This window comes from Molothrus ater, chromosome Z (assembly GCF_012460135.2).
Source record: "Molothrus ater isolate BHLD 08-10-18 breed brown headed cowbird chromosome Z, BPBGC_Mater_1.1, whole genome shotgun sequence".
NCBI classification, from domain to species: domain Eukaryota; kingdom Metazoa; phylum Chordata; class Aves; order Passeriformes; family Icteridae; genus Molothrus; species Molothrus ater.
Window position 1 is genome coordinate 2,093,290 of NC_050511.2, and position 26,456 is coordinate 2,119,745.

Here is a 26,456-nt window from a genome sequence, read left to right on the forward strand (position 1 = left end):
CAGCAGGAAAGCAGAGACTTCAGGGAATGCTATCACCTCATAAGAACTGCAGGTGCTCAGCACCTTCCAGGATTCAGTCAAAGGCTTCAGCTGTGACACAGGGATGAGTATTTAAGGCAAGGATCTATAGCAGAACATTCAGATTTACCAGAGATGTCATTCTCTCCCAGGGTTGTTAAAGGTATTGATTAATTGCCTATTGTTAAAGTTATTGATTGATGAAGCTGTAATATAAATACTGGCACTGTCATTTACTCCATACAGATTTTAAGCTGAGCACTCAAATGTTTTATCTCTTTTTGTATTTGTAAATCAAGGGAGTTTCATGCCAAATTCCCACTCTGACGTCTCTTAAACTGCTTTATGCATGATTTTGCATTAAGAAACTTGCAATGGAACCTCATCTCTGACTGTGTTGCAGGCTCTGGGACCATCCTGATGTCCAGCTCCCTTTCAGGTAGTACTGGAGCTCTTTGAAGATCAGCTTGTGATATCTAACAGGCAAATCATCATCCACCTTTCAATATGTGCAAAGAGCAAAGGAGGTGAACCAAAGCAGGAATCATCCTCCCAGGATGAACAAAGAAGCCAATTTTCTGGATGGAGTTGAACCTCCAAATACACCTGGGAACTGAAGACCTGATGAACTCTGTTATAAATCCTATAAAGACAAAAAAAAATCATTTTTATTGAGTGTCACCTTCTTTCAACAATGCTATTGACACATTTGAAAGGACTTCTGGAAAACATTTCCAAGAGCCTTCAAGGTCAATCCACCATTATCATTAGTAAATTGTTGGAAGACACTCCATGCTGATTAACTGCCATCATATTTAATTAGTGCTTGAGTGGCACTTCATCCTGCTTATTGTCTGAAATCCCTTTATCTTCCTATTTGCATTGCAGAGTTTTTAATTAGGATATGTGTAGGGAATCTCTTAATGATCTCCTGTCTGCATATCCATCCAGGCTGTGCAGAAGGTTGCTCAGTTGTCTCTGCATCTCCCAGAGGGTGCTTTGCCACTACAGGAGGAGAGAAACTTTTATCTCCTCAGCCAAGGCATTGGGAATGTGAAGTTGCTTTGACAGCAGCTCAACCTGACAGAGATGTGTCCAAGTGGGATACATCCAACAGGTTGGGAGCTACTGCCCAAGGCTTCAGAACTGTCCTACAGAAATATTTTGTGTCCTACTGCCCAACACAAAACCTCTCCAGGTGCAAAAATCTCTCCTCTTCTTTCTGCCATACTCCATTACCAAAAACTCTTTGTAGCAACCTTTCAAGTAGCCTTAATGTTCTGTTTGGTTTCTCCTTTAAACTCATCTTTTACTGGATCAAAAAAGGGCCTTTGCTCAAGATCTCCTTGTTCCTCAGACCGACTGTCCTGGAGACTTTCCAGTGAACAAATTACTCAAAATTTGTCTTGACCTTAACCACAGATAAAAAAATCTTAGAAGGAATAAGGGGCAGTTGCAGAGATAAAGAACAAAAAATAATTGTAGGAAGGTGGTCCTGTGTTATCAACAAAAAATGTTTTCATCTTTGAGCTACCTGGTCTAGTAGGGCTGTCCCTGCCCTTGGCAGGGGAGGTGGAATGACATGATCTCTTCCAACCAAAACCACTTTGTGATTCTGTGAAATGTTCTCAATCATCTCTATGTCAGAGTATGTGGTTATTTAGGTTTTTCCTCCAGCCAGTGAAGAAAAGAAACCACTGTGGAAATCATGTCCTCTCTTCACCTTTGACATCCTCTTCCATGGGGTGAATCACCCTCTAAATCAACCTGCTTGCAGTGGAAGCTGGGACTGCTGGAGCCAAAGAAAACCTGAACCATGAGTGGGTTTTGGGACCCAACACACTGCAAAGAGTGGCTGGAAATTAAAATGCATTTATGGGGAGAACAGAGAGGTACAAAGGCATCAACAGAAGTAAGGAGGCAATGCCACATTCCTGAAGGAGCCCTAATGACAACCCTGAAGAGCAAAAAAGCTGACACTTGTCTGGCCATAACTTCACAACTATGGTTGTCACAGAGTCATAGAATGACTTGGGTAGGAAGTGACTCCTAGAGGTGATCTCTTTCCAATCCCCCTGCCATGGAAAGGCATACTTCCACTAGACCAGGTTGATGGCTGTGCCAGAAAGTTGTGTCAGAGCACCATTAAAGAGGAGAAAAATCCTCTTTGTTGGCATTAAGAACCTCTTCCTTCTTCATCTTCTTCTTGGATTCCTGTGCTGACCACTCAGGCGTCCCAAGGCTTGTGAAGATGAGAGAGGTTTGCTGCAAAGCTCCACCAAATTACAGCTGGGCAGTTCAATGGCAGGTGAGAAAGAGAGGCAGAGTGTAGGTAATGCACACTAGAAGGAAAACAGCTTAAACTACTTGTACATGCTGATGGGTTCTGAATTAGTTGTAACTCACTGGGACAAGATTTAGGCATTGCTACTGACAGCTCAATGTGCAGCAGAGGTCAAAAAAGTAAATAAGGCATTAGGCTCTGTTAGAAGGGTAGAGAGAATAAAGAACAAATATAAGGCTGTGACTGTGCTGCATGCACAAGGGATTGAGCTTGTGCTATAAATGCAGCTTTTGTTTCTTTGCTAGCCTGCCCAAAATTGGGACTGTCCAGACCAGGGAAGCAAAGAGACACTCAACACCGGTGATATTTCAGGAAAGGGGGAATCTCAAAGGATATGCCAGTGCCAGCCAAAGGGTGAGTTTAGCACACATCAGAGTGAACAGATAATGGCTCTGGTCCAGAGGGTGTCCCACATACACACCACAGCTTCTGGGTCCAGAAGTTTCTGCCTCAAGGTAACAGGGGAAAATTTTGACATCATCTGGATTCTGACATCAGGGACTCCCACTTCTTCTAGGAAGCTCCTTCCACCTCCTCAGGCAAGTAGCCCAGGTACTCCATCTGCCCAAAGACTGAAAAGGGTGCAGGGGAGGTTTACATCAGAATCATAGAATGGTTTGTGTTGGAGGGGGCCTTAAAGACCACCAACATCACTCCCTTCCACTATCCCAGGTTGCTCCAAGCCCTTTCCAGTCTGGCCTTGAACATTTCCAGGGGTGGGGCAGCCACAACTTCTCTGGGCAACCTCCCCAGTGTGTCAACACCTCCCCAAATCTTCAGAAAAATAATTTTTTTAAATCTGGCCATTGAATCCCTTTAGATAGTGGCAGAAAGAAGCAAAAAACTTGTAACTGTAAAGTATCCTGAAAAAATTATCAATATTATAAATATAATGTATTGATTTATATTAATATTTTTATCAATAAATTATCTCTGTGTTTTGAGTTTCATTGGTATTGAAAAAGATCTGGGAGTCTGAAGGACTGGAGAGTGAACCAGTAAAGATTTCACTGAGGAGGAAAATGGAAATGTCTAATTTTTCTGCCTTCATTTTGTTTATCTCATAAGTGAAAACAAAGGGGGAAAAAGTGGTGTGACTGTACAAATCAACCACGGAACTTTCACTGACGAGCTTTAGTTATTTACAAACCTATATGTGCATGGAGCTGTACAGGAAGCACAACACTTTTCAAAGCAAAGCTTCTGCCCAGGGATTTTTTTCTTAATGAAAAAAATCTTTCTGCAAAACCAACTGTGGGGATGGGGCTGTCCAGAAGGGACAGTATATAATAAGTGTTATCAATTTAAGCCTGGGGTTGTTCAGCCCGTGGAAGAGAAGGCTCCAGGGACACCTCAGAGCCCCTGCCAGGGCCTCCAGGGGCTCCAGCAGAGCTGCCCAGGGACTGGGGACAAGGCCTGCAGGGACAGCACCCAGGCAATGGCTCCCACTGCCAGAGGGCAGGCACAGATTTTGGGCTCTTGGCAATTAGGAATTGCTGGCTGGGAGGGTGGGCAGGCCCTGGCCCAGGGTGCCCAGAGCAGCTGTGGCTGCCCCTGGATCCCTGGCAGTGTCCAAGGCCAGGCTGGATGGGGCTTGGAGCAGCCTGGCACAGTGGAAGGTGTCCCTGCCCATGGCAGGGGTGGAGTAGATGAGCTTTAATGTCCTTTCCAACCCAAACCACTCTGTGATTTTATGAGGCTAAGTTATTTCAGCCCTTGAAACCTAAAAATTGTTTGATGAGGGTTATGAACCTGAGAATGTCTATAGGCTTTGTGGATTATTCTGAATTATTCCTTTCTTCTTTTCCTTGGGTAGAGTCCGCTTTTTTTCTGCTGTTCCAAATCACCATTACTTCTCCCAGTCAAAAGTTACAGCCCTAAAAAACATGGAGTTCACTCTGCTTCTGCAGAGCATCTCAGGTTTAAGTCCCTCTGCTTTAGCCATGCCTAAATAACATAAAACTCTCTAGTTTAGAATACTAGGAATGGCATAAAAAATGCCATTGCCCCACAGTTCCCTGGGATCCGGTGGAGTTTTGCAGCCTGCATGGTTCAGGCACCCACCCACCTCACCCCATCCATCCCCCTCAGCCTCCTCCCCCTCACACAGCCCCCTGCCCTCCTTTGTGCTCAGGCGTTCCTGCAGGCTGTAAATTCCCGGGACACGGTTTAGCATCTCTCTGGAGAAAGGGAGGGACAAACCCACCAGCAGCACCTCCCTGAGCTGCAGACAGATGCACCTGGATCAATCCTGCCGTGCTGCAGCAGCCCTGGATGGGGCTCACCCCTGACTCCCCGTTTCTTGATTCCCTCGATCCCCATCAAGCTGCTCTCGCGGAGAATCAAAATACATCGTCAAGAAGTGGGGTGGATCCCAAGTAATTAAATGTATAAATTAATTCTCCCCTTAAGATATGTTCCTCTCCCATTATTAAGTTTGTCTCAGAGAAAATCCTTGGAGGATCTGCATAAAACTACCCCTACTTCAAATATTGTCTTTCTAAAGCTTTCCTTTCTTTTGCCTATTTTTTTTTCTTTTTCTTTCTTAGACCCGATGCCTGCAGCCTGCAATTAAAATAAGTGACATGAAGATGTCTTTAAAATAGAGATCTATGAAAAAAACTGAAAGGATTGTCTGTCAAAGGGAGAAAAATGAAAAATAGCAGTCTCAGATCTCTGAATGGATGAATGGGGAAAATTCCTGTCCGTCCTAGTACCCAAAGGGATAAAACCCAATGATAGCTTCTCAACTGCTTAGCAGATAATGCATGTGCTGTTTTGATGCTAGTAATGTGTTTTTTACTTCTTTCTATCTGGGAGGAACGAATCAAATATGAGAAGTGCTGGGACATGATTTTCAACCCATTGCCTTTGATTAAGTGCTTTAACATGTGAGTCCAGAGACTTGCAATAATACTAATGGGGCATAAAGCACTATAAACAGGACAGGCCTACTTTTGTCCAAATGCCATTATCCTGGAATAAAAAAGAGTAGCAAATGTAATATGTCCACTGGTAACCTTTTTTTGACAGGAAATTTTCTCTCCTATGTGCACACCATGAATTATGCTGCGTTTTGCCAAAACCATGAGCGATTGTTTAATTTCGTGCGAAGGAGTGTTTGCTAAGCTTGAACCACTTAGCCCAGTGTAGTATTTACTTGTAAAAATGTGACAGTGTGAAGCAAAACATGAATGCAAACAGCAGCCTGTCTGGGCTGAAATCAAATTTCTTTTTATGCCAGATCTGGGAAAAGGAGGCAAGACCTGTCCATAAATACTGGGGCAAGTTGTTCAGTGACTTTAAATACAGTGAAAAACCTCCTGGATCTGCAAACCACACATTTATCCAGGAAAAATATGTGAGGTTAGAAACTTTGTCTAAGTTTTAAAAGACACTGAGGAGTCTGTCCCTGTAACATCCCCTGGTGAGGACAAAGCAAGCCCTGGTGACACAATTGTCTGTCTGGATGTTTCAGCACAGCTCTCTGGGCCTGGCTCCTTGTCACTTCTAACTTTGTGCTACATTTTATTGCTCTCAGCAAGTTGCAGATTGTCCAACTGTTCTGTCATTTATTGTAAACGGTTGCAAAAGGAAAAAAAATAAAGGAAAAAAAAAGAAGAAGGAAGGGCAAAAAAAAAAATTCCACAACTCTATAACGTAGTCCTTGGTGTAAATCAAACATTCCCTGTCATGTTGATAGCTTGTGTTAGTCTAATGTATTTTATATTACTCAAAAGCATTGAAACCCTGCAGCTTTCTTCATATAGGCCATTATGCGGTTATCATTAAATTGTCTTGCAAAGAACATTATCGGTAATTATAGCAGACACTAAAATCAAATGATCAGACTGGGACCTTTAACACCAAGAGGAACTATTAGAAGTTAATCAAATAAAAGGATGAGAATAATTATGTTAGGATTAAGCAGTAATATGCCAGAAGTTATATACTTTGCTGACTATATATCTTTACTCCCAGCTTCCTGCCTCTCCTCCCATTTGATGCTTTTTATATAATACTTTGGCACAGAATGTAAATGACAGTATTTTTGTGTGCCACAAATGGGGCTTTAGGGTTCAAATGAGGTTCATGTCTAAATGGCACAAAAAGCAGCACTATGTAATGATGAAGATAAAAATAATAGTCCTGTGTGTATGGATAATATATATAAAAGTACAAAGCTGGGAAAAAAATCCATTGGTCAATGGAGTATAAAGTGGTGATAAAAATAGTTGCAACAGGAGGTGAAACCACATGGCTATTGGTTTGCTACTTGAGGTTGCTTTTCTGTTTATAAGTGACAGTCTTCCTGCCTTTCATCTTTTCACCAAGCCACAAGAAATCTCCCCTGCATACACAGAAATTGCTCCTGTCATTCCTAGCAATATTCTCTAGGGAAGAACCTTCCTATCAAATTTGCTCTTAGTGTTTGCATGAGCCTCAAAGCAGTAACAGTGTCCAAGCTGCCAACTAAACACAGAAAGGTGGCTAAGGAGGTGGTCCCAGGACAAGCAGGTTGGTTTTGTTTATGGCAGGTGAAGCCAGAACTAAGATCCTTGTAATAATTTCACAGGGAATTCTGATGAACTGGGCTCTGAGAGAATAAGAGAACAAACCTGTCACTTCTGGTAGGAGCCCAAAAGGTGTTTCCTTTACTCCTTCCTTCTTTAGCAGGAGAATGTGGTTATGGGATCCTTGAGTTGTTACCCATCCCTGCAGAGCCCAGGACCTGGTTACAATGCTCCAGTCCTGGACCCCTTTCCCACAAAGGGAAAACCAAGCACTGATGCAACATCCATGGGAAGCCTGGGGTTTGGGATTTTCACCCGTCCTCCTGATATGGAAATAAGTTGTCAGCCTCAAGTCATTCTGTCTCTCTCAGAAAATTTTGCTTTTTACTGGCTTTTGTCTTAGGATTTTTTCTCATTGAAGATCACTAAAACAGGAAACCTAACTGGTTGGAGCCAGAGGATCATCTCACTCTTGAGAAGCTTCAAATCGAAGTTTTCATATTTAAGGAGTACAGACCAAAGCCAAGTGACAGGTGTGGAGCTGTCCTCGAAGCCTCTTGCCTGTGCTGAGAAGGAAACCCCCACTTGTCTGGTGCAGAGCAGGCTCCTCAGGGGCCCATCTTCCCCCCATGCCTTACACAGACACCAAGGGAATGGGAATAACATCCATACAATCACAGAACCTTTGGGGTTGGAAGAGCCCTGCAAGAGCACCAAGCCCAACATTCCCCCAGCACTGCCAAGGCCACCACTGACCCACGTCCCCAGGTGCCACATCCACACATTTGTTAAATCCCTTCAGGAATGGTGACTCCATCACCTCCCATGCCAGGGCTGGACAAACCTTTTCATTAAGGAATTTTTCCTAATATCTCATTGAAACCTCCCCTGGCACGTCATGAAGTCGTTTCCCCTTGTACTGTCCCTTCTTAGTTGGGAGAAGAGGCCAAACACTCAGGGTGACAGACTGACATCAGGTCTACAGAATCTTGTAAAGACCAAAAGATTTTTTTATCAACCAGGTCTGGGAGAGAGAAATTACTCTTTTTTCTGAGTAGTGCTAGCAGACTAGTGCTAGCTGGAAGGATACTAGCTTTTCTGAAAAAAATAGAAATTTTTTTTTGTTTTTTTCCACCCAAGATCTAGGGAAGAAATATTATTTTGAGAATGGAAACCTGAAGAGGAAGAAGGGAACTGCCCAGAGTTAGCTGTAAATTATTTCTTGTTTATTTTTTGTGGAATTGAAATGCTAATCTAAAAAATTATTTCGGGGCTGGTCAAAATGGTCATGCTATAACAAGCAATAGCATGAAACAATTTCTACCCTATTTTTAAATCTTTTATATTCTACCCTAACACGAAACAGTTTCTACCTTATTTTTAAACCTTTTTCGAAAACTGGCTACTAGGAAAATTTCAAAATTTAATTTTTTTTTAAATTGTTTTCTTTTAGATTTTCCAGCTTTTTTTTTTCTGTTTTAACCCATTCCACAAATTAAACACAAATCAACCATGCTTTCCTAAAAATTTTTTTTTTTTTAGCTACAAAATATGGAAACTTTACCAGCAGTCATTGCATCAGATAAAATCAGAGCCATAGAATAAGAGAATCATAGAATAGTTTGGGTTGGAATAGACCTTAATGATCATCTAGTTCAAGTTCCTCCTGCCATGAAGAGGGAAACTTTCCACTATGCAAATCCAAGAACATTCCCCATTTAAAAACTCAGCAGATCTCTAAAAAGAAGTTTTCAACCCCAAAATGGATGTCTTGCATGGCTTGCCTTCATAAGGTGCTGAGATAAAACATCTCAGAAAAGTCTTTAATGTCCTTAGAGAATCCAGCCTCTCAAAGGTCATGGGAGAGAGGAATTGGTGGAGAAAAAGTTAGTGAGGAAAAAAAAATCTGAGTTTTGGGTGTGCTCTGATTTTGGCTTTTCAGATGGTCTGCTCAAAAATTTTAGATGAATTAAAACCCTATTTACTAAAAACCAAGCTGGTTGGGACACCAGAAAACGTTTTGCAGAAACTTTGTATTTCCTCTAGATTCCTTTTTATTTTTAAAAATTTATTGTTCATAGACACCATAGCAGGAATAGCTCTGTTTATGAGACTGCAATGATCACTTCCTCCAAACATGGATTTCCTTCTTTCTCTTAATCACATTTTTTAGAAAGCTCCCAAGATCTGCCACTGTTCTTCATGAGTCTGCAGGTTCATGGCCACACTTTTTGGGCACAGGTATCTCAGAATCATGGCATGGTTTGGGCTGGAAGGGACCTTAAAGCTCAAATCCATGCCCTGGCTTAGGCAAGGACACCTTCCACCATCCCAGGTTGCTCCAAGCCCCATCCAACCTGGCCTTGGACACTTCCAGGGATGGAGCAGCCACAGCCAGGATGGTGCAGGGGTCACAGAATCACAGAATCATTTAGGGCTGAGAAAGATCTCCAAAATCACCAAGTCCAGCCTTGACTGACCGCATTGACAAATAAACCACAGCACTGAGTGCCACATCCAGCTGTTTCTTGAACACTTCCAGGGATGGATTCAGGGATGCAGGGATGTGGGGATTAGGGATGCAGGGACACAGGCCCATCTACCCAGCAGGAAGAAAGGACAGCCCTTCTGCTACAGTGGAGTCACTTCATTGCATGTTCATTCATTAAATGATGTTAAGGAAACAATTGATGCTTCAAGAGCCAACACTGAAGGTCTTTGATAAACCAAAATTTTAAAATGCAAGAAGTTTTTTATCTCATATGGACATGAACATCCATGATGTGTTTTCTGCTTGTTCTACTGGCTTGAAGTTGCCTTAAATCAGAAGAGAATTATAATAATCAAGGTCATATGCACACATGTGCTGCTACACCAGCTGTGCTAGTGCATTGCACCGACAGCACAGAAAGGCTGAAAAGCTGAAAAAGCAGAAAAGCTTTTTTCCCCATTAAACTTGCTAAGACATGACTGCAACAACCAGTTCCTTCTAATACCTCATAATTTGATTTCACAACCTGTTGTGCTGATTCAGAGATTTCAACTGAGTCCTGCCCTGATTGGGTTTTAATTGTGATATTAATTCAATAGTTTCCTCTTCCAGATCTGCATGTTGATAAAACTGGAGCAAAATAGCCCTGCAAAGCCCAAGCTGAAGAGTAGAAATGATTCAGGGACTTGCCAGGCTTGGATAGAACCCATTCACCGGACACCATCCAAGCAGGTCTCCCAGACCAGACAATTAAAATGGCAATTAAAATTAAAATGGTCCATACCGGCAGCTCTGAGCTGTGGCAACAGCAGGATTCCTTCAGCTACAAGCTGCAAGGGTGCTGTGAGCTGGCAGAGAGGATGAACATCTTCACATCCACGTCTTACTGACACCTTAGCCCTGGGTGATGCGTCACCAGGGGGACTGGGTGGGTCACAGGACTGGCCAAGGGTTTTCCTCACCTTCATCCATCCTCATCCTCACCTTGGGGAGGCTGCAGGAAAGAGAAAACTGCACAAAGTTTGTAATGAGCTGGAGTTGGTCTTCTCATTAGACCCTTTAAAATAACTTTACCGAGGGATAAAACCAAAGGGTCTTTAGAAAGTCTCAAAAAGTCACCCTACTGGAGGAAACAAACTGATTTTATTGTTTTCCACAAAAACACAGCTGGTTTCACTGTTTGCCAATGTAAGCTGTTATTACTTTTTCATTAAATCTTTTGCTTTACTATGGGAAACAAACTGCTATTACAGAGGAAACCATATGCAAAGAGACCTTCTTCCAGTCTGTACATGGAGTGAATATTCCTCCTTTCCAAAACTTTCCATGTTAGAAATAATTTAAAGGATTCCCAGCACTCAATAACTCATGCCCAGCTCACTCTTCCGTTTCCACTGGATTTTATTGAACCACCTGGGATTATTTTAGGAAAGATGGTTGAAGTTTTTAGGAATTAATTGGTATAACATGGAAAGTAATGGAAAAATACGGTCATGTGTACTCATTCTGAATTTAAAATCAAGTTGTTTCTACTTAGATCGTGTTTATGGCCTTTTCTCCTGGTTATTCTAGTGAATTTTAATTTAGTGACAGGGTTGTTTGGTGGAATGAGGAGTTTACTGGCAGGAGGGTTGGAGAGAATTGGAGAGAGGACAATTTAGTCTGTTACTCATGGACATTTGGCAATGAAAACAAGTTAAAATATTTCATCCCCCAAACTGGAAAACTAAACTCCCAGGGTGAATTACCTGTCCCATCCCACAGTTCAGCTTTCATGTGTAGTGCACAACTGTGAACTGCTTGTGAACCAGACGCAAAGCCAGACTTATTTGCAGAAGTTATCTGGCAAGTAATTTAAAGTAATTAATCAATTTGAGCAAACTACAATCTATTCTTGGATGAATCAAAAGCAGAAAAGGTCTGATTTTGGCAGGGAAATAAAATCATTATAAATTATTGGTCCAGCTGTTGTATTAACATTAATAAAGTTCCCAAAATAATTAACCAGAAAACTCTTGTTATTAACAAATTATCAAGCCCTCAGTCACTGTCCTTCCAAGGTATTAGGTCTTTGCTCACAGGGGGTGCTTTTGGTAGTTTTATTAATCTGATGTGAAAATAAGAGACTGCAGCCTTCTCTGGATATGGTGTTAGTGCAGGAGATCAGCTTTTCCACCCTGAGAAATATTCCCTTGCTACCTCAGAGCTAAAGATACTTGGTAAAAAATGGAGAAACATTCCCTACAATCAGAAGTGCTTGAACTCTGACCAATCAAACACTTGCACTGTATCTTTAACACTTAGTTAAAAGTGAGGAAGATTTTAAAGATATTGAAAGGGCTTGAAAGTGTTCCAGGCCAGGCTGGATGGAGCTCTGACCAACCTGGTCAAGTGCAAGGTGTCCCTGACCATGGCTGGGGATGGAATTAAATGGGTTTTAATATCCCTTCCAACCCAAACCATTCTGTGATTCTTGGACTCTCAGATTTCCTGGGAGCTTTCCTGTACAAAGCCAGAGATTATTAAAGTTGATCACTAGGATGATCCTGGTGACAATGAAATACCTGCTGGAAAATTAAGTAGGAGATGCATTAGGGAAGGGAAAAAAGGAAGGCAAGGCAAGGCAAAAAACATTAGTATTCAGCTCACAGAAAGTCAGGATCTCTCTCCTGTGTCTTCCTGAGCCCCTTTCCTTGGGGTTGCTGAAACCCAGTGACCATTTTGCCACTTTTGGAAAATCTTTGGTTCCACAGAGTGTTACTAAATTATACCTAGCAAGGAGTAAGTCTTGCTAATGCTGAATAAGAACTTGAGCCTGTTCCTGTAGCAGAAGAACCCAGAGACATACTTTTAGTGCCAAAATTTAAAAAGATTAATTTTTCTTTGGTCTTCATTGGAACTGGCTCACTTTTTTTCTCAGGTGCTCTGCCAGTTACAGCCAAATACATGCAATTTATGATATGCTGAGAGAGACTCTGAAAAACCCTTTATTTCTTCAATATCCATGAAAATTATCTCACTAGCCTTGCACATGCATTTTGGCATCTTGGGCTAGTGAGATAAAGATGCTCTGGTTCTGATATTGTCTTGGGGAGAGGGTCAAGATGTACAAGTGCTGAAATCCAACAGACAGACATGTCACTGCAGGGACACTTTTCCCGAAGCCTGATCCTCCCTCACTGTGCAGGGCAAGAGGAAATAAATCCCACCCCCAGTGACAGAGTGAATAGAGGGCAGCGAGTCCTTATGAACCTTGGGGGAATCCTGGCAAAAACAGATACAAGCAAATTAAGACACAAAAGTCTAATGAAAACAGCAGCACTGCAAGGAGCATTTCATAAAGTTCCCAATTACACTGTTTCTGTCTTTAAAAAAACACTGTTTGCAACAAGCAGCAGAGATGTGGTTGTAGTCCACAAATCCAGCTTTTGAAAACAGAAATATCCACTTTTCTTGTGACCTGACAGAAAGAATGTCCATTAAATGCTCTAAGGAGAGGAATGCTAAAATGAAATTTGTCTCTGGAAGGTAGGAGAGTTTCCTAATCATGTTTCAGGGGTTTTTTTCTCATCTAGATGGACATCTTCTATCAAGCCCTGATGTCCAGAGAAATGAAAGGTACCTTTCACTATTAAGTAATTATAGAAGTTTTACCTCGCTAGATTATTTGTAAATTGTAACTAAAATAAAAAAATGCCCTGTCAGAAAAAGGCTTTAAAAAGTGTAATATTTTGTTTTATTTAGCCACTACTTGGGAAAATTTAACACCGAGACAGAAAGGTTGCAGAGCAAGTAGCACTTCATAAATTGCTTGAGCCCTAATCAATACATATTGTCATCTAGTCAAGTCCTCCAAGCAGATTTTTCTTTGCCTTGCCTCAAAAGCGTATTTTATGAGGTTGTTACTAGCTTGTGCTGCAAGGCCTGGCCTAATGAATCTGTCACTGGCACTATTGATTGACATGCCAGTGTAAGTGAGACATGTGATTCCGATTGACTTCCTAATTACTGCTGCTGTGATGTCTCACCAACTGGTAAGGCCAGAGGTTAATAGTTTTGATGTTCAGCCATCGCTGGCTCTGGAAGCTGGAGTTAAACCAGCTCGTTGGAAGTCAATATCTGAATCAAGTTCTCAAGGCTACTTTCGAAGCTGATCAATTAAGCCCTCCTTGTTCCCCCTCTTGTTGCCTGACAAGACTTTGATGAGTGGGGCCCTCTAAAGCTGGAGGTTTAAGGCAGAGCAGGGAGGTTGGTGGGATTTAAACGCGGCAGAAGGAGCGGCCTGTAGGCCGGGGCTGCATTTCTTACAGCACAGAGATGGAATCCTGCTCCTCCTCCTCACTGGAGGGAACAGGCCTCAGGTTTCCTAAAGCTCCTGGGTGTCCCAAGTGTCTTCATGACATGGACATTGTTCAGGATATTCATACAGGATGGGTGACAGTAGTCACATCCTTCTGTCCATCTGTTCCTCCCTGTAGTGGGAGGATAATGGTCACTCACCTCTGTGCTTGGACAGTCCTCAGCTGTGAAATGGTCCTGGCTCAGAATTAGGCACAAGAACCCACCCTTCATTTAAAAAAAGTGTTCCTCAGCCTGAGTTCTGAGCAAATGGTCCTGAAATGAGGCAGTGTAACTGCGATGGATGCCTGAGCGTGCAGACAGCCTGGGAAGCTGGCTGGGAAGGGCATGAGCTGTCCCAGGTGTCTGTCCAGAGGACAGTGCCTCTGAGGTGCTTTTTGAGGTGCTATAGAATTTAGGGATTTTTCTGTAGAAAAAAGATACGACAGCTGCCTCAACCCAAAAGACCCCACGGCTGAATGCTCTGTGTCTGATCATTGCTCCTGGCTCAAGCCTGGAGACAAGTATAAGAATATGGCAAGCACAAATCACTTTGCATCAAATACATACTCTAAATTTCCAGCATAAGGGCTTTCTGAAGTGAAAGTGATAGATCTGTATCAAAGGCCTTGATGGATTTCTGTTCCATTAATTAGTTCTGCTAAGTCCTGAAATCACATCAGCTCTCTGATTCCACCTCATTGGTTTTTGACAAGCTGTGAAGCCCACCATGTACAGTAGGAACAATATACCTCCTTTGGCTTTATACACCTCTGTCTCTACACTCACCTTTTCTTATGGACTTTCCTGGACCGTATGTGAAGCCATTCTTCTTCTTGGATCATCCTGCCAATCTTGTTCCTATGATTTCCTTCAGGGGGTCCTGAAAAGGATGATGTAGATGCAACATTAATTCATGCAGCTGCATAACACCCCTGGCTTGTTCTTCACTCCTTAGTAATCATCAGCAGCCAGTTTGCTTTTCTACCTGTAATCCAGCAGTGAGATAACAATTTCTCAGAATTACCTGTTGTGACACCAAATTCTCTTTTCTGAAGGTAATAGACAAGTCAGAGTACATGCGTGTGCATTACTTTGCATTTAGTAGTGTTGAACTTCAATTTTATTTTCTTGTCACTTGGGGTTGCAGATCTCAGCGAGTCTCATCAGTCAGCTCTGGGCTTTTACCACCCTGAATAATTCAGTAATATCACTGAGCTTTGTCATCTCTCTATCCACACTCCTTCCTGGGTTATTTATGAATATGCTGAACTGAATGGCTCTTACTACACACACACACACACACACACACACACTGGATTCCATTGGAAACATGTGCAAGTTATTCCTGTGCTCTGTTTCCTAGGGATTTTACCCCATCTAGTTATTAATTGATTAAAGGTCCCTTCTAGCATCTTCTTGAGCTTTCAGGACGGAATGTCATAGAAAATTTACCTGTGTAACATCAGATCACCTTTTCCATATGCTTAACAAGACCTTCAGAGAGCTCTAACACATTTAAAAGCTTGTCTTCTCCTTATGAAGGATGGGCTGAGCCTTCTTTGTGATATTGTATTTACCATGAATGCCCTGATGGTCTTTACATCTAACATTTTGCTTAGTGCAGACTTGAGACTTATGGTCACTGTCACTCTGCAGACACCCTGGAGAGGAGAGTATGTGTACAGGAGTCACAGTGACATCAGGCAAGGACACAGCACAGAAAAGTGTCATCAAGGTCATGCTCAATATCCTCTACAGCTCAGAGAAGAACAGCATCCCACCTAACAACTACTGTGTTCCCTGTACTTTAGATTTCCCCTACTGAAGCTTCAATTTCTGGATTATCTTCTGCTGAACCCCAAGAAACAGGCCTTATAAAGGTAGCACACTCTGGGGATGAAAATAGATGTGAAAATCTCACTTGGTTTCTCTGCTGAGGTCCAATCTTCCCTAAATTTCACTATTGTATCATAAACACCTGAAGTCCCTGGTGAGGTCTCCTGGAAGCTACTGAGCCTCAAATCTCTGAAGGCTGAGGAAGGGTCCTGTGAAGCTAAATGTTGTGCTAAGCCTTCCTAAATGCCTGCATCATCTGCTGTTGGAGACATGGAACTATTGTAGAGGAAACTTCAGTCTCACATTGCAGTTTTTCTTGTGTTGGAATTGCCCTACAAACCTTCTGGCTCCTACCTCTGATTTATTACCAGTGTTTGCCACTTCAGCAATTTTTTCCTCAAAATCTTACTTTTCTTATTTGTTTTGTTTCGTTTTGTTTTGTTTTGTTTTCTTGCTTTTGGTTTGGTTTGGTTTGGTTTGGTTTTGGTTTGGTCGGTTGGTTTTGGGCTTTTTTTTGGTTGGTTGGTTGGCTGATTTTTGTCCTGTTATAAGTTTAGATTGAAGATGCCAGATTTTTTTTTCCTCTTTTCTTTTGGTGGGCATGCATTCAGCTTGGAGCTTCCAAATCCTTCTAATTTCATTTGAGCTGTTGCTGATTTGAGCACGAGTTTTTCTAGGTGATCTGAGGTGGAGACTTCATTGTTAGTCTCTGAAATAACACCTCTAAGTAACTCCCTTGCCTCTTCCCACTATTTACGCTTCTTCTTCACTCTTCTCTTCATACTGACAAGACTCCCCCATTTTTATGCAGGCTCCCTTTCTAAAATAGAACACTGATGGCTGAATGGTTGTTTGGTTTTGTGCCCCATCCCACATTTAACCCAGTAGCCTGTTTTAAAATGCAATGTTTAAAACAGATTTTATTTTATTTGATTCTTGAGTTTTGGCAGGTTCTGGCCTACTCTTTATTTCAACATAAAGAGATGCTATAATCTTTACTACCAGAACATGCATCATCCTGAAGTTTGTGATTCTCTTTTCCTGTCAGCTTTCCTTGAGTTTTAATTTCTAAAACCATTCTAAGAGTATTTCAATTGTGAGGCTCAGTCCTACTTGGGCCAAGTGTCTTCTGCTTCTCCTCAAGAGTTTCTCAATTCTTGATGAAAACCCCTCTTTGTGCATAATTTTCTCAATTCTTAACTGCAAGATTTCCCAAGTCTCTGCATTGAGTTGGTTCTGCAATAGTAAATACCAATGCATAATTTAAAGCCTGAGTGCAAATCTTGGTTTTTTAGTGGCTCTGGTCTATATGGCAAGTTTTTAGTGGAAATTAGTCACGTAATCTTCATTACCTTGGAACAGATCTCTGCCATTTCACTGTGTCTGAAGTTGCTGAAAAAGAACTTGGCAGGATTTGTGATTAATTACTCTCCATGTTGTATTAGACAATATAGATCAACCTGCCAATATGAATTTCTCAGATGTCAAAACATTGGATAGGGAAGAAAAGATCATATGAGAAGGGGAAAAAAAAATCATGAGACAGCCAGGGACAGCAATAATTCACCCATACCTATGCACTGTGTACAAATAATGCCCAGGGGAATTAGCCACACTTATTCCTTCGTCAGATGTCTGTTGAGAGCAGACAGTGCTGGGTTCCTCATGTGTCTTGCTTCTTGCAACTTTTCTGAAAATTATGACATAATGAGAGATTTTGAACTCTTTATCTTAAATAGTTAATTAAGGACAATCTGAATATATGAGTTCTGACACCAAATTCACTTTAGAATCTGTGCTTTAAGAGCCCTGAATAATGCATCTCAAGGATTAGAGACTCTTTTGAAATTCCTAATTGCAGTTTGAAAGGCTTGGCTGGTTTAGGGAAAGAAAGGCAAAAACAAATAATCTCTTGAAGAGTCCTGTGTCACTGCTTCCTGTCCTCTGCCAGGGCACCTGTGGTGTCCCCGTGTCCCTGACTGCCACAGGGATCTCTGCCAGCTCCACAGGATCAGTGAGATGCTGTGGCTCAGCCCCAGGGGAACAGGGACCAGCCCCAAGGCCTGGGCACACCAGAGGCACCCAGAACCCAGCCCTGCTGCCTGTCAGGGGCAAAGACCTCATCTCTTGTGCCCTAGCCTCAGTCACTAGGTGTTAGAGGAGCCAGAGGCTGGCAGGATTTGGTCTTTCAAATGGGAAAAGTGGCACTACTGGGTTTTTAAACCTGGCCCAGGAAGGCCCTGGCTTGGTTGTTGTAACCTGCAAACCCAATAGGAATGGCAAGACCCCAGCTCTATCCTTCCAGCAAGGACCTGAAGCCATCCTGATCCTGGGAAACATCCCTCAGCTCATGGCCATGGTGAAACTCAAGGTCCTCCATAACATCACAACGTAAAAAAAAAAAAAAAAAGACCAGAAAGAAAAGAGCAATTCATTGTGAAATAAGAACTTAATTACTTCCAAAACAATTAATTAATTAATTAATTAATCCTCACGTCTCCCCTGCAAGGTAGGAAGTGATTATTCTACCCATTTTACACAGAGGGAGACCTCACTGTTAAGTGACTTGCCAGAGGCAAAGGCATTGAAGGTGAAATCAGCATCCCACAGCCAGCACCCCCAGGTCTTGCTCCAGACCAACCCAATTTGCTTGGACACTGCCTGCCCTCATCACTCCAAGACCCCAACGTACCAAGATCACTTAAGTTCCCACTCTTATTCCCCAAGGAAAACCCTGAAGTCCTTTTGCCAAAGTCCAGATCACACCATGGTCAAGTTGAGCTCAGCTGAGCCTGGTGCTGCTGCCTTTATCACCCTCTGAGGGATCCCCCTGCTCTGCCCCAGGGTGAGCCAACACCAGGCAGAGATGGAGCCTCAACAGGGGAAGATTTTTTTTGGACATAATTTTGGTAGAATGCTGTCTTCAGGGTCTAAGTGAGCTGTTGTTTGACCACTTCAGGGTCAAGGTAAGTAGCACTCAGCCCATCCTGCCTGCACTGCCTCAGGTCCCAGTGTGGGACTGACAGCTCAGACTAAATCCTGCTCTAGTGTATTGCACAAGTTGTATTGATTTCAGACTCTGAGGTGGAGGCAGGCTTGTGAAAATAAGCTTTATGTCTTATAAGACTAATCACATATTAGGGGAAAAGCTGTTTTCAGGTGTGCAAACCTTCCACCCCCTGATACAGGAGGACCAAACTCCAGCCAACCACAGGAGAAGGGATAAAATGACAGAATTATCAAATCATTTAGGTGGGAAAACTCCTCAAACACCATTGAGTCCACCTGTTCCCACAGCACTGCCAAGCCCACCACTGAATAATGTGCTTTAGGACAGCAAGTCACACTGTGGGGCCGATGACAATCACAACACTCAAAACAGCTTGGGTTCATCCCAGCAAGCCCAGTCTGGCTGGTCCCTGCACATTTTGAGGGACACCATGGGCAGAGTTCATCCCCTTGGATGGTAAAGGGGAGCAGAGGAAGGAGAATGATGTGTGACAGCTCTGCACCTCCCTCACGATTTCCCAGATCAGCAAACTCCAGCCCATGCTTGCACGCTCCTTTTTCTTAAGAAAACAAGTTTTTCCATTATCTCAAAGCTCCAGGAAATAAGGAGTTAACAACAGAAACCAAATACCAGGAATAAATCTTGGTGCTTGTGATTTGGGCAGAAAGGTGGAGCCTAAGCAAGGAAAAAACAAACTCGTGGATCAGAAGTTTGCTCAGGTTGTGACTGATGACTATTTTTATGCCTCCAAGTCCTCCCAGGAGATCCTGCAGACTGCTCCACGACAATGGCAAGCATGAGAGCTGTGATTTAGCCCTGTGGGCATGCAGGCACATGGCACAGGGCAGGAAGGAGATGCAGAGTGTCCCAGGGATGGCCACAGTGTCATCTTGACCCCAGAGCTTTGGGAGAGAAACCCAAGCCAGCATCTCTGGAGGGATCAGCCATGAGACCAGCCTGGCAGCGTGAGGGTACAGGTAACCATGGAGGGGGCAGACTGGGGGCCAGAGCTGTATCTGTCCTTTGGAGGCCACTCCAAAGAGCAGCAACACTGCTAGTTTGTCCAGGTGAACATTCCCACCTCCACTTTTTCATCGTGACAGCACTTGTTGTGCTATAGCTGAAATCCCAAACTCTCTCTTAGACCAAGAAGCCAGGAAGGCAGCTCATAAAAGCTATACCTGTTCTGCCAAAACCAGCCCATCTGGCCACCCTTTAGCACAAACACTCTCATTTATACTGCTACATGGGGTGGCCAAACCCAAGCAGACACTCAGGGGTGGTGCTGGCTCAGGCTGCTCCCCAGAGCACCCCCAGGAATTACCTGGGAGTGGTTCAGCTACCCCTGGCCTGGAACACCTTCAGACTGGATTAACAATTTGGCTTACAGTCACATTCAGTGCCCAGCAGTGACCCTGGCAACTTTTTAATTTCCTAGCCACAAGGTCCCAAAAGTCATAAAACCCAGGCTTCATTTGCCTGAAACAAAGTGGAGAGACCAGAATCCCTCACCCTTCAAATCCAAACTGCGGTCACTCCCGGGAACCTTGTTATAATTCTGCTTTAATTGTTGTGAGAGCTTTCCAGAGGCAGTGCTGGCACTGATTTGGATTTATACCCTCTCTCCTGATCTCAGGGTACTGCAGGAGTGGCGTCTGTGAGACCAACATTTATAGCATCCCTCGGAGGGGTGAAATGTACCTACTGTAAAGTACTTTCAGTTAATTCTGGTGCATCATTTGCGGGAGAGCCGCATGGGGATCAGCGTGGGACAGACAGATTTAGATCATTTTGCTTGAGTCAGGTGGTGCCTTGCTCCCAATTCCTCGCAAGTTAATTCTTACCTGGGATAATTATGTCTCTCTTCAATCCAGCCCAGATTAACCCTTCTCATCCCACACTGCTGCTGAGACCACACCTGTGGCGATGGGGATGATGATTTGTGGGTGTTTGTGGCCATGGCTGACCTCTTCTGCAGATTTCCTCAGTGACCTTGGGCAGTTCAATTAATTAATTTAGCTTGCTTGCTCTCTGACACATGAAAGCTGCCTGGTGTGTGAATTACATACTCCTGAGAAATGATTTATCTGTTTAAGAGAGACCTGGCCCTTTAGATCTGGTTTCTGATAAGACTGACCCTGTAACCACTGCTCAAGGTGTGCAGAACTGGATCTTCTGAAACGGGGTGCAACTTGATGTTGATGCATCTCCATCTTGTGCTGTGCAAGAAATAGAAATAAATAAAACAGGGACAGCATCTGACCTCATCTTGGAGCCCCTCTCCTGGGTGGGACCAAGGGAGCACTTCCAGAGCCATTCCCATTCCTGTTGAGCCCCGGTGCTGGAGCAGGTGGTGTGAGTTATCCTCTGGGTGGGCATAAACTGACACCAAGCAGTATGTGCAGGAATCAGGGTAATTAAGAAAAACTGCTCTGAAAGCGCTGTCCAGCCCTGGCACAGCTGCCCAGGGCAGTGGTGGAGTCCCCATCCCTGGGGGGGTTTAAAAGCCGTGTGGATGTGGCACTTGGGGACATGGCTCAGTGGTGGCCTTGGCAGTGGTGAGGAATAATTTGTCCCTTAGATGCTTTTCCAGCCTAAAAGATTCTAGGGTTAGGAGCTGTACATTCTGAGCCCCACTCTTTTTCAAGCCTCTTGAACCCAAAAAATTTGGCAGGTCACTGCTGTTCTGCCCAGAGGCCAGGGAGAGCATCTTCCTGCTTCCCAGCCTCTCACAAAACTGCCTTACTCCAGGGTCTTTTTCTGTAACTGGGACAAAAGAAATAATATCTTGGATTCTGATAACCAATAAATTATTCTTGAAATGCCATAATTGCTCAGCTGCAGCTGCAAGAGCAACTAAATACAGAACTTTAATAAAATATTATCGTTCAAATCAATTTGCTGAGAGTCTGCTTTGCTTTCTGCATGGAGTGCTAAGCAGCAAATAGTAAATACTGATCACTGATTAGAGAGCCAAAGAGCAAGAAAAGCCTGGAACCTGATTTTTTGCCATCTGTACTTTTTTTCCCCCCCTGTTTGAGCAAGAACAGGGGCCAGATTCTGCTCCACATCAGGAGAGTTGCACTTGTTCCAAAGGCGTGGGTATTGCAGCTACTGCATGTATAGGTTTACAAAGTAGCTTAGGCACTTAAGAAGATAATCATCTAGAGAGATTTACAGTAGTGACTTTTACAGGGGGAGGGACAAGGGGAAGTGCCCAACTCCCATCAGGGTGAAAAATAAACACAAATAAATCCAGAGCAACGATGCAATTGGCAGCTCAGGTAACAAGTTCAGAAAATGACCACATCTGGGCTGTTCTGGATCAAAAACTATTGAAGTCAATGAAATTCGCTCTGGATTTACAGTGGTATTAACTGAGATCAGAATCTGACCCTATAAATTTACTATTACTTCTAATCCTGGCGCCTCTGATCTTGCTGAGATATTTGCTAACTGCTGAGCAGCTCGCTTTATTGACACTGAAATAACACACCCGTGCCCTACTATTGTTAAACTCAGCTGGTTTTAAAAACCCATCATACTGTTTGTCATGACTGACCTTAACAAACTGGCCTGCTGTCCTTGGATCTATGGGCAAGAAAGTTGTCAAATGCCCCCTTTTTTTGCAGCCTTCCACCACCAACAAAACAAAACCAAAAAAAAAAAAAAAAGGAAAAAAAAGGAGGAGAAAAAAATCAATTTCAATCAACATGGAGTGTAATATTATCAAATGTCAGATGCTGAGGCCGTGTGCTTTGAAAATTATCCTTGACAGCTTCTTGTCGACTTAATTAAGTGCTCAAAAAAAAAAAAAAAGAAGAAAAAAAAAGCAAAATATCTCAATTGTCGGCTCCCTCTCTTTGTGCTTCAGAGGTTCTATTGACAGCTCTGAAAAAAAGATTGCCTTTGGGGGTTTTATTGATAGATCCTTGCCTGATATTGGAATGATTCCTGGGCAGATAAATCACATTTAGATTTGTTAGTAATTGAGGAGAATTGATTGAATAGTTAGGATGGTCCCAAAGGGAGGTACCTATTCCTCTTCCGTTCTGCAGAGGTTGTCATCAGATAAAGGACCTCTTTGGGCAGGATGGATAAAGGTCTAATTGTTTACATGATCAGATATTGCTTCCTTTCAGCCCTCCCTCCCCAGACTTCCCCAACTTTCATGTGGCAAGTGTCAAGATGACAAAGGGGAAGGCTGTAAATAAAACCAAAAGTGGGTGAAGGTGATCAACCCCTCTTCATGACCTGGAAAGGCACTAATTATATTCAAATCATTAATGGAATTTGGGTGTTAACAGCAATGGGTTCTTATTTAAAAAACCTCTGCAGTGTTTATGTGTGCTGTATTTGTTTAAACACCTATGAATTTCACGTGGCAGCAGGTCAGGTGTGGCTCGTGGTGGCTCTGCAGGGTGGCCCTTTTTGGCTGATGAGATCCATGTGCAGGGCTGGGCTCTGGCACACCAAGCCCTCACTGGTGACCTCCACCAGGGCTCTGTGTCCCATCACCCTGGGTGACCTCGCATGGTCCCAGAGGGAAGCAGCATCTCAGAGAGTGGGCTAGAAAAGCAGGAAGGGATGCTGGAGCAGTGTGGGGAGATGCTTTGGACAACGGTGTGTAGTGTCAGAACAATGGGGAGTGGCTTTAAACTGAAAGAGATTAGGTTTAGATTGGATGTTAGGACAAAATCTCGACTGTGAGGGTGGTGAAGCCCTGGCACAGGTTTCCCAGAGAATTTGTGGCTGCCCCTGGATCCCTGGAAGTGTCCAAGGCCAGGCTGGATGTGGCTTGTAGCAACCTGAGCTAGTGGAAGGCATTCCTGCCTATGTCAGGGGATGGGACGGGATCATTTTTAGGACCCTCCCAACCCAAACCATTCAGTGATTTTATGATTTTCTAGGCTGGAGAATTGCGGGGAGGGTGATAAAAGCAGAGGGAGTCCAGAGTGACATTGTGTGACTGTGGAGCAATGTGAGGGGGCAGATGCTGCAGGGCCCCATCCTGCCCCAACCAGAACGTGCAGCAGGCACCTGGATGACCCACCCAAGGCTCCCCCACCCTGCACTCCTCTTTCCACACCTACCAGAAGGAGTGAAAAGGATGACTGTTTCCAGAGAGGGTTTTTCCAAGGACTAGAAAAAGCCCTGAGTAAGAAAGAGTGTTATTTAAATTTCCACTTCCCGTCCACTTTTAAAGGTTCTATTTCTTTAAGGGAGGACAGATACACTTCAGTCTGCTTGGCACTTCAAGAGGCAATTTATTTCTGTCCATACCAAGTATAGACCCTGCATGGACCCCCTCTCTCTCTCTTTCTACATGTGCTCAGGCAAGATCATATTTCCCTACCATCTATAGAGGACAGGGTGCTCAGGTTGGTTTTCAAGGTGTACTGTGCCACAATTTTCTTCCAGGGACGTGTTTGGGAAAAAAGGGAAAACATTTGAAAATCAGCTTTTAAAATCTAAGCTTAATACATGTTTCTAATAACTGGCTGAAATTCAAACTGGCTGGTCAGCATTTCTCATCCTCTTGTCTCAGCAAAGTAGGGAGTGTTGAAAGTTACAATTTAAAAAAAAACATCAGTCAAGGAAAAATAAACTAAGGTATTTTATTTTCCTGTCTTCCAGCTTTATCAAAAATGAAAGTCATTGAGAGAAAGAAAGGGACACTTTCTTAGCTCAAATTAAATACCATTTTGGCACCACTAAATATTTAATTTATAATAAGAAGTGATGAGCATCTCTGAATTCCCCACCTGCAGGCTTAATATCCTTAATATTTCAGCCCCACTCGTAGACTTCAAATGACCATTGCTCAATCCAGTCGCCAGGGACTTTGACAGAGGCTGCAGGAACCAGGTTCCTCTCTGGGTCAAACCTATCACCTCCACATACAGCCCTGCAACCTCCTCCTTCCTCTGGGAGTGGGCTATTGAAGTGCAAATGGATCTAAACTAGCCATGAATAAATTTAGGCTGGAAATTACAAGAAGCTTTCTAATTATCAGAGCTGTGAATATCTGAAAGGACCTCCTGAACAAAGCAAGATGGTTCTGGTCATTGTGGGCATTTTGGGAGGCACTAGGGCCATAATTCACAGAGCAAATTTTCTGATTTGCCAGTAGTGAAAATGATGTGTGTTTTCTTTCACATTCCTGTGCCTTCGGATAGACTCTGCAGCAATAATGAAATACAGACTCATTTAGGCTGGAAGAGTGCTTTAAAATCATCAAATCCAACCATTCCCCCAGCACTGCCAAGGTCACTGCTATCCCGTGTCCCCAGGGGCCACATCCACATGGCTTTGAAATCCCTACAGGGATGGGGACTCTACCACTGCCCTGGAAAGCTGTGCCAGGGCTGGACCACCCTTTCAGTAAATAAATTTTCTCAATTAAAAAATTTAAATTTTAAATTTAAACCTGTTCTGGTGCAACTTGAGGCCGTTCCCTCTGCTCCTGTCCCTGTTCCCTGGGAGCACAGCCCGACCCCCCCGGCTGTCCCCTCCTGTCAGGAGCTGTGCAGAGCCACAAGGGCCCCCCTGAGCCTCCTTTGCTCCAGGCTCAGCCCCTTCCCAGCTCCCTCAGCCTCTCCTGGGGCTCCAGCCCCTTCCCAGCTCCGTTCCCTGCCCTGGACACGCTCCAGCCCCTCAGCGTCTCTCTTGTCATGAGTGGTCCAAACCCATAATCAACATGTTGGCCCATCACAAAGTTATTTTTTCAGGGTCAACCCTTAAGGTTTTACAAATAACTTAGTGAGAGTTTTAACCCTGAAAACCCAGTCTCATCCATGTCTGCATAAGTCAACTGCTTTTTAAGCCAAATCAGATATCTCAACAAAAAATCCTCGTTCACTTTTGATAGGTGTGAGGTCACTGCTGTGCTCCTTTGACCAGGTCTTTAAGTGAAGACTTTCTTGAAGACCTAGAAGAATTTAAATAAATCACAGATCCTCTTCTACCTAGGTACCATAGTTCTAAGGGGAAAAAATTCACAGGTGTACATCTGTACACACTTTACACACATGAAAACTTTTGTGTGCACACATCACATGTGCACAGACAAGAACAGGGATCTGCTGTCTTGGGGTAGAATCTGGCTGAGGTCAAGGAAGCTGGCTTGGGCCTGAGATCTGGCACTGACTGGGTTTCCCAGCACCAAACCCAATGGAAGTATTCATTGACACATCTAAATTCATGTCGAAACTTAAAATTTTTCAAGCAGCACATTTTATTGTTCCACAGCAAAGTGAGTATTTCTTCTAAGCAGAACCCTTTCTTCCCTTCGAGTCCTCCCCCCCTGTAAAAGCTGTTGAATTGCCTCTTTTTTCCTTCCCATTGCTCATTCCTATAGCAGGAGTGGAATTGATTTTTGATACTATCCATTTTGTTTGTCACAGATCGTCCTCCACTTTCCCCTGCGCATTGCTGAAATATCACCCACAAATGATTATTCCTATCACTGCAGCCAACGCTTCGCCTGGGGCAGGGAATTTTCCTGCAGCTAAAAGTGGCCTCGTAATTGAAGGCAGAAAACACCAGTACCTGTAGCCTGAAAATGTTAATAAACTACCAGAGGTCCCAGGAAAGTTAAATATTGGGAGGGATGTCAGAGCTGCGGTGTGATTAGTGGAACTGAACGACAAAGAGCACCTGCCCAAGGCGCCGGCACAGGGGGGATCAGTCTCCCTCTGACATCTGAACACGGCTCCTGCCTCCCAGGATGGGGTTCTGCTTGCAGGGAGGCAATCAGAGCAGGAGGAGCGTGCTCGTACTGACACTGAGCTTGATTTTCTGGCTGTGGATCTGGGGGCTTGGGGCTGCTGTGTTGATGCTGTAAAGGATCTTGAGCTTTTGGGACTTGCCTTGCACTTGATGCCGGGATTTCAGTGGCTG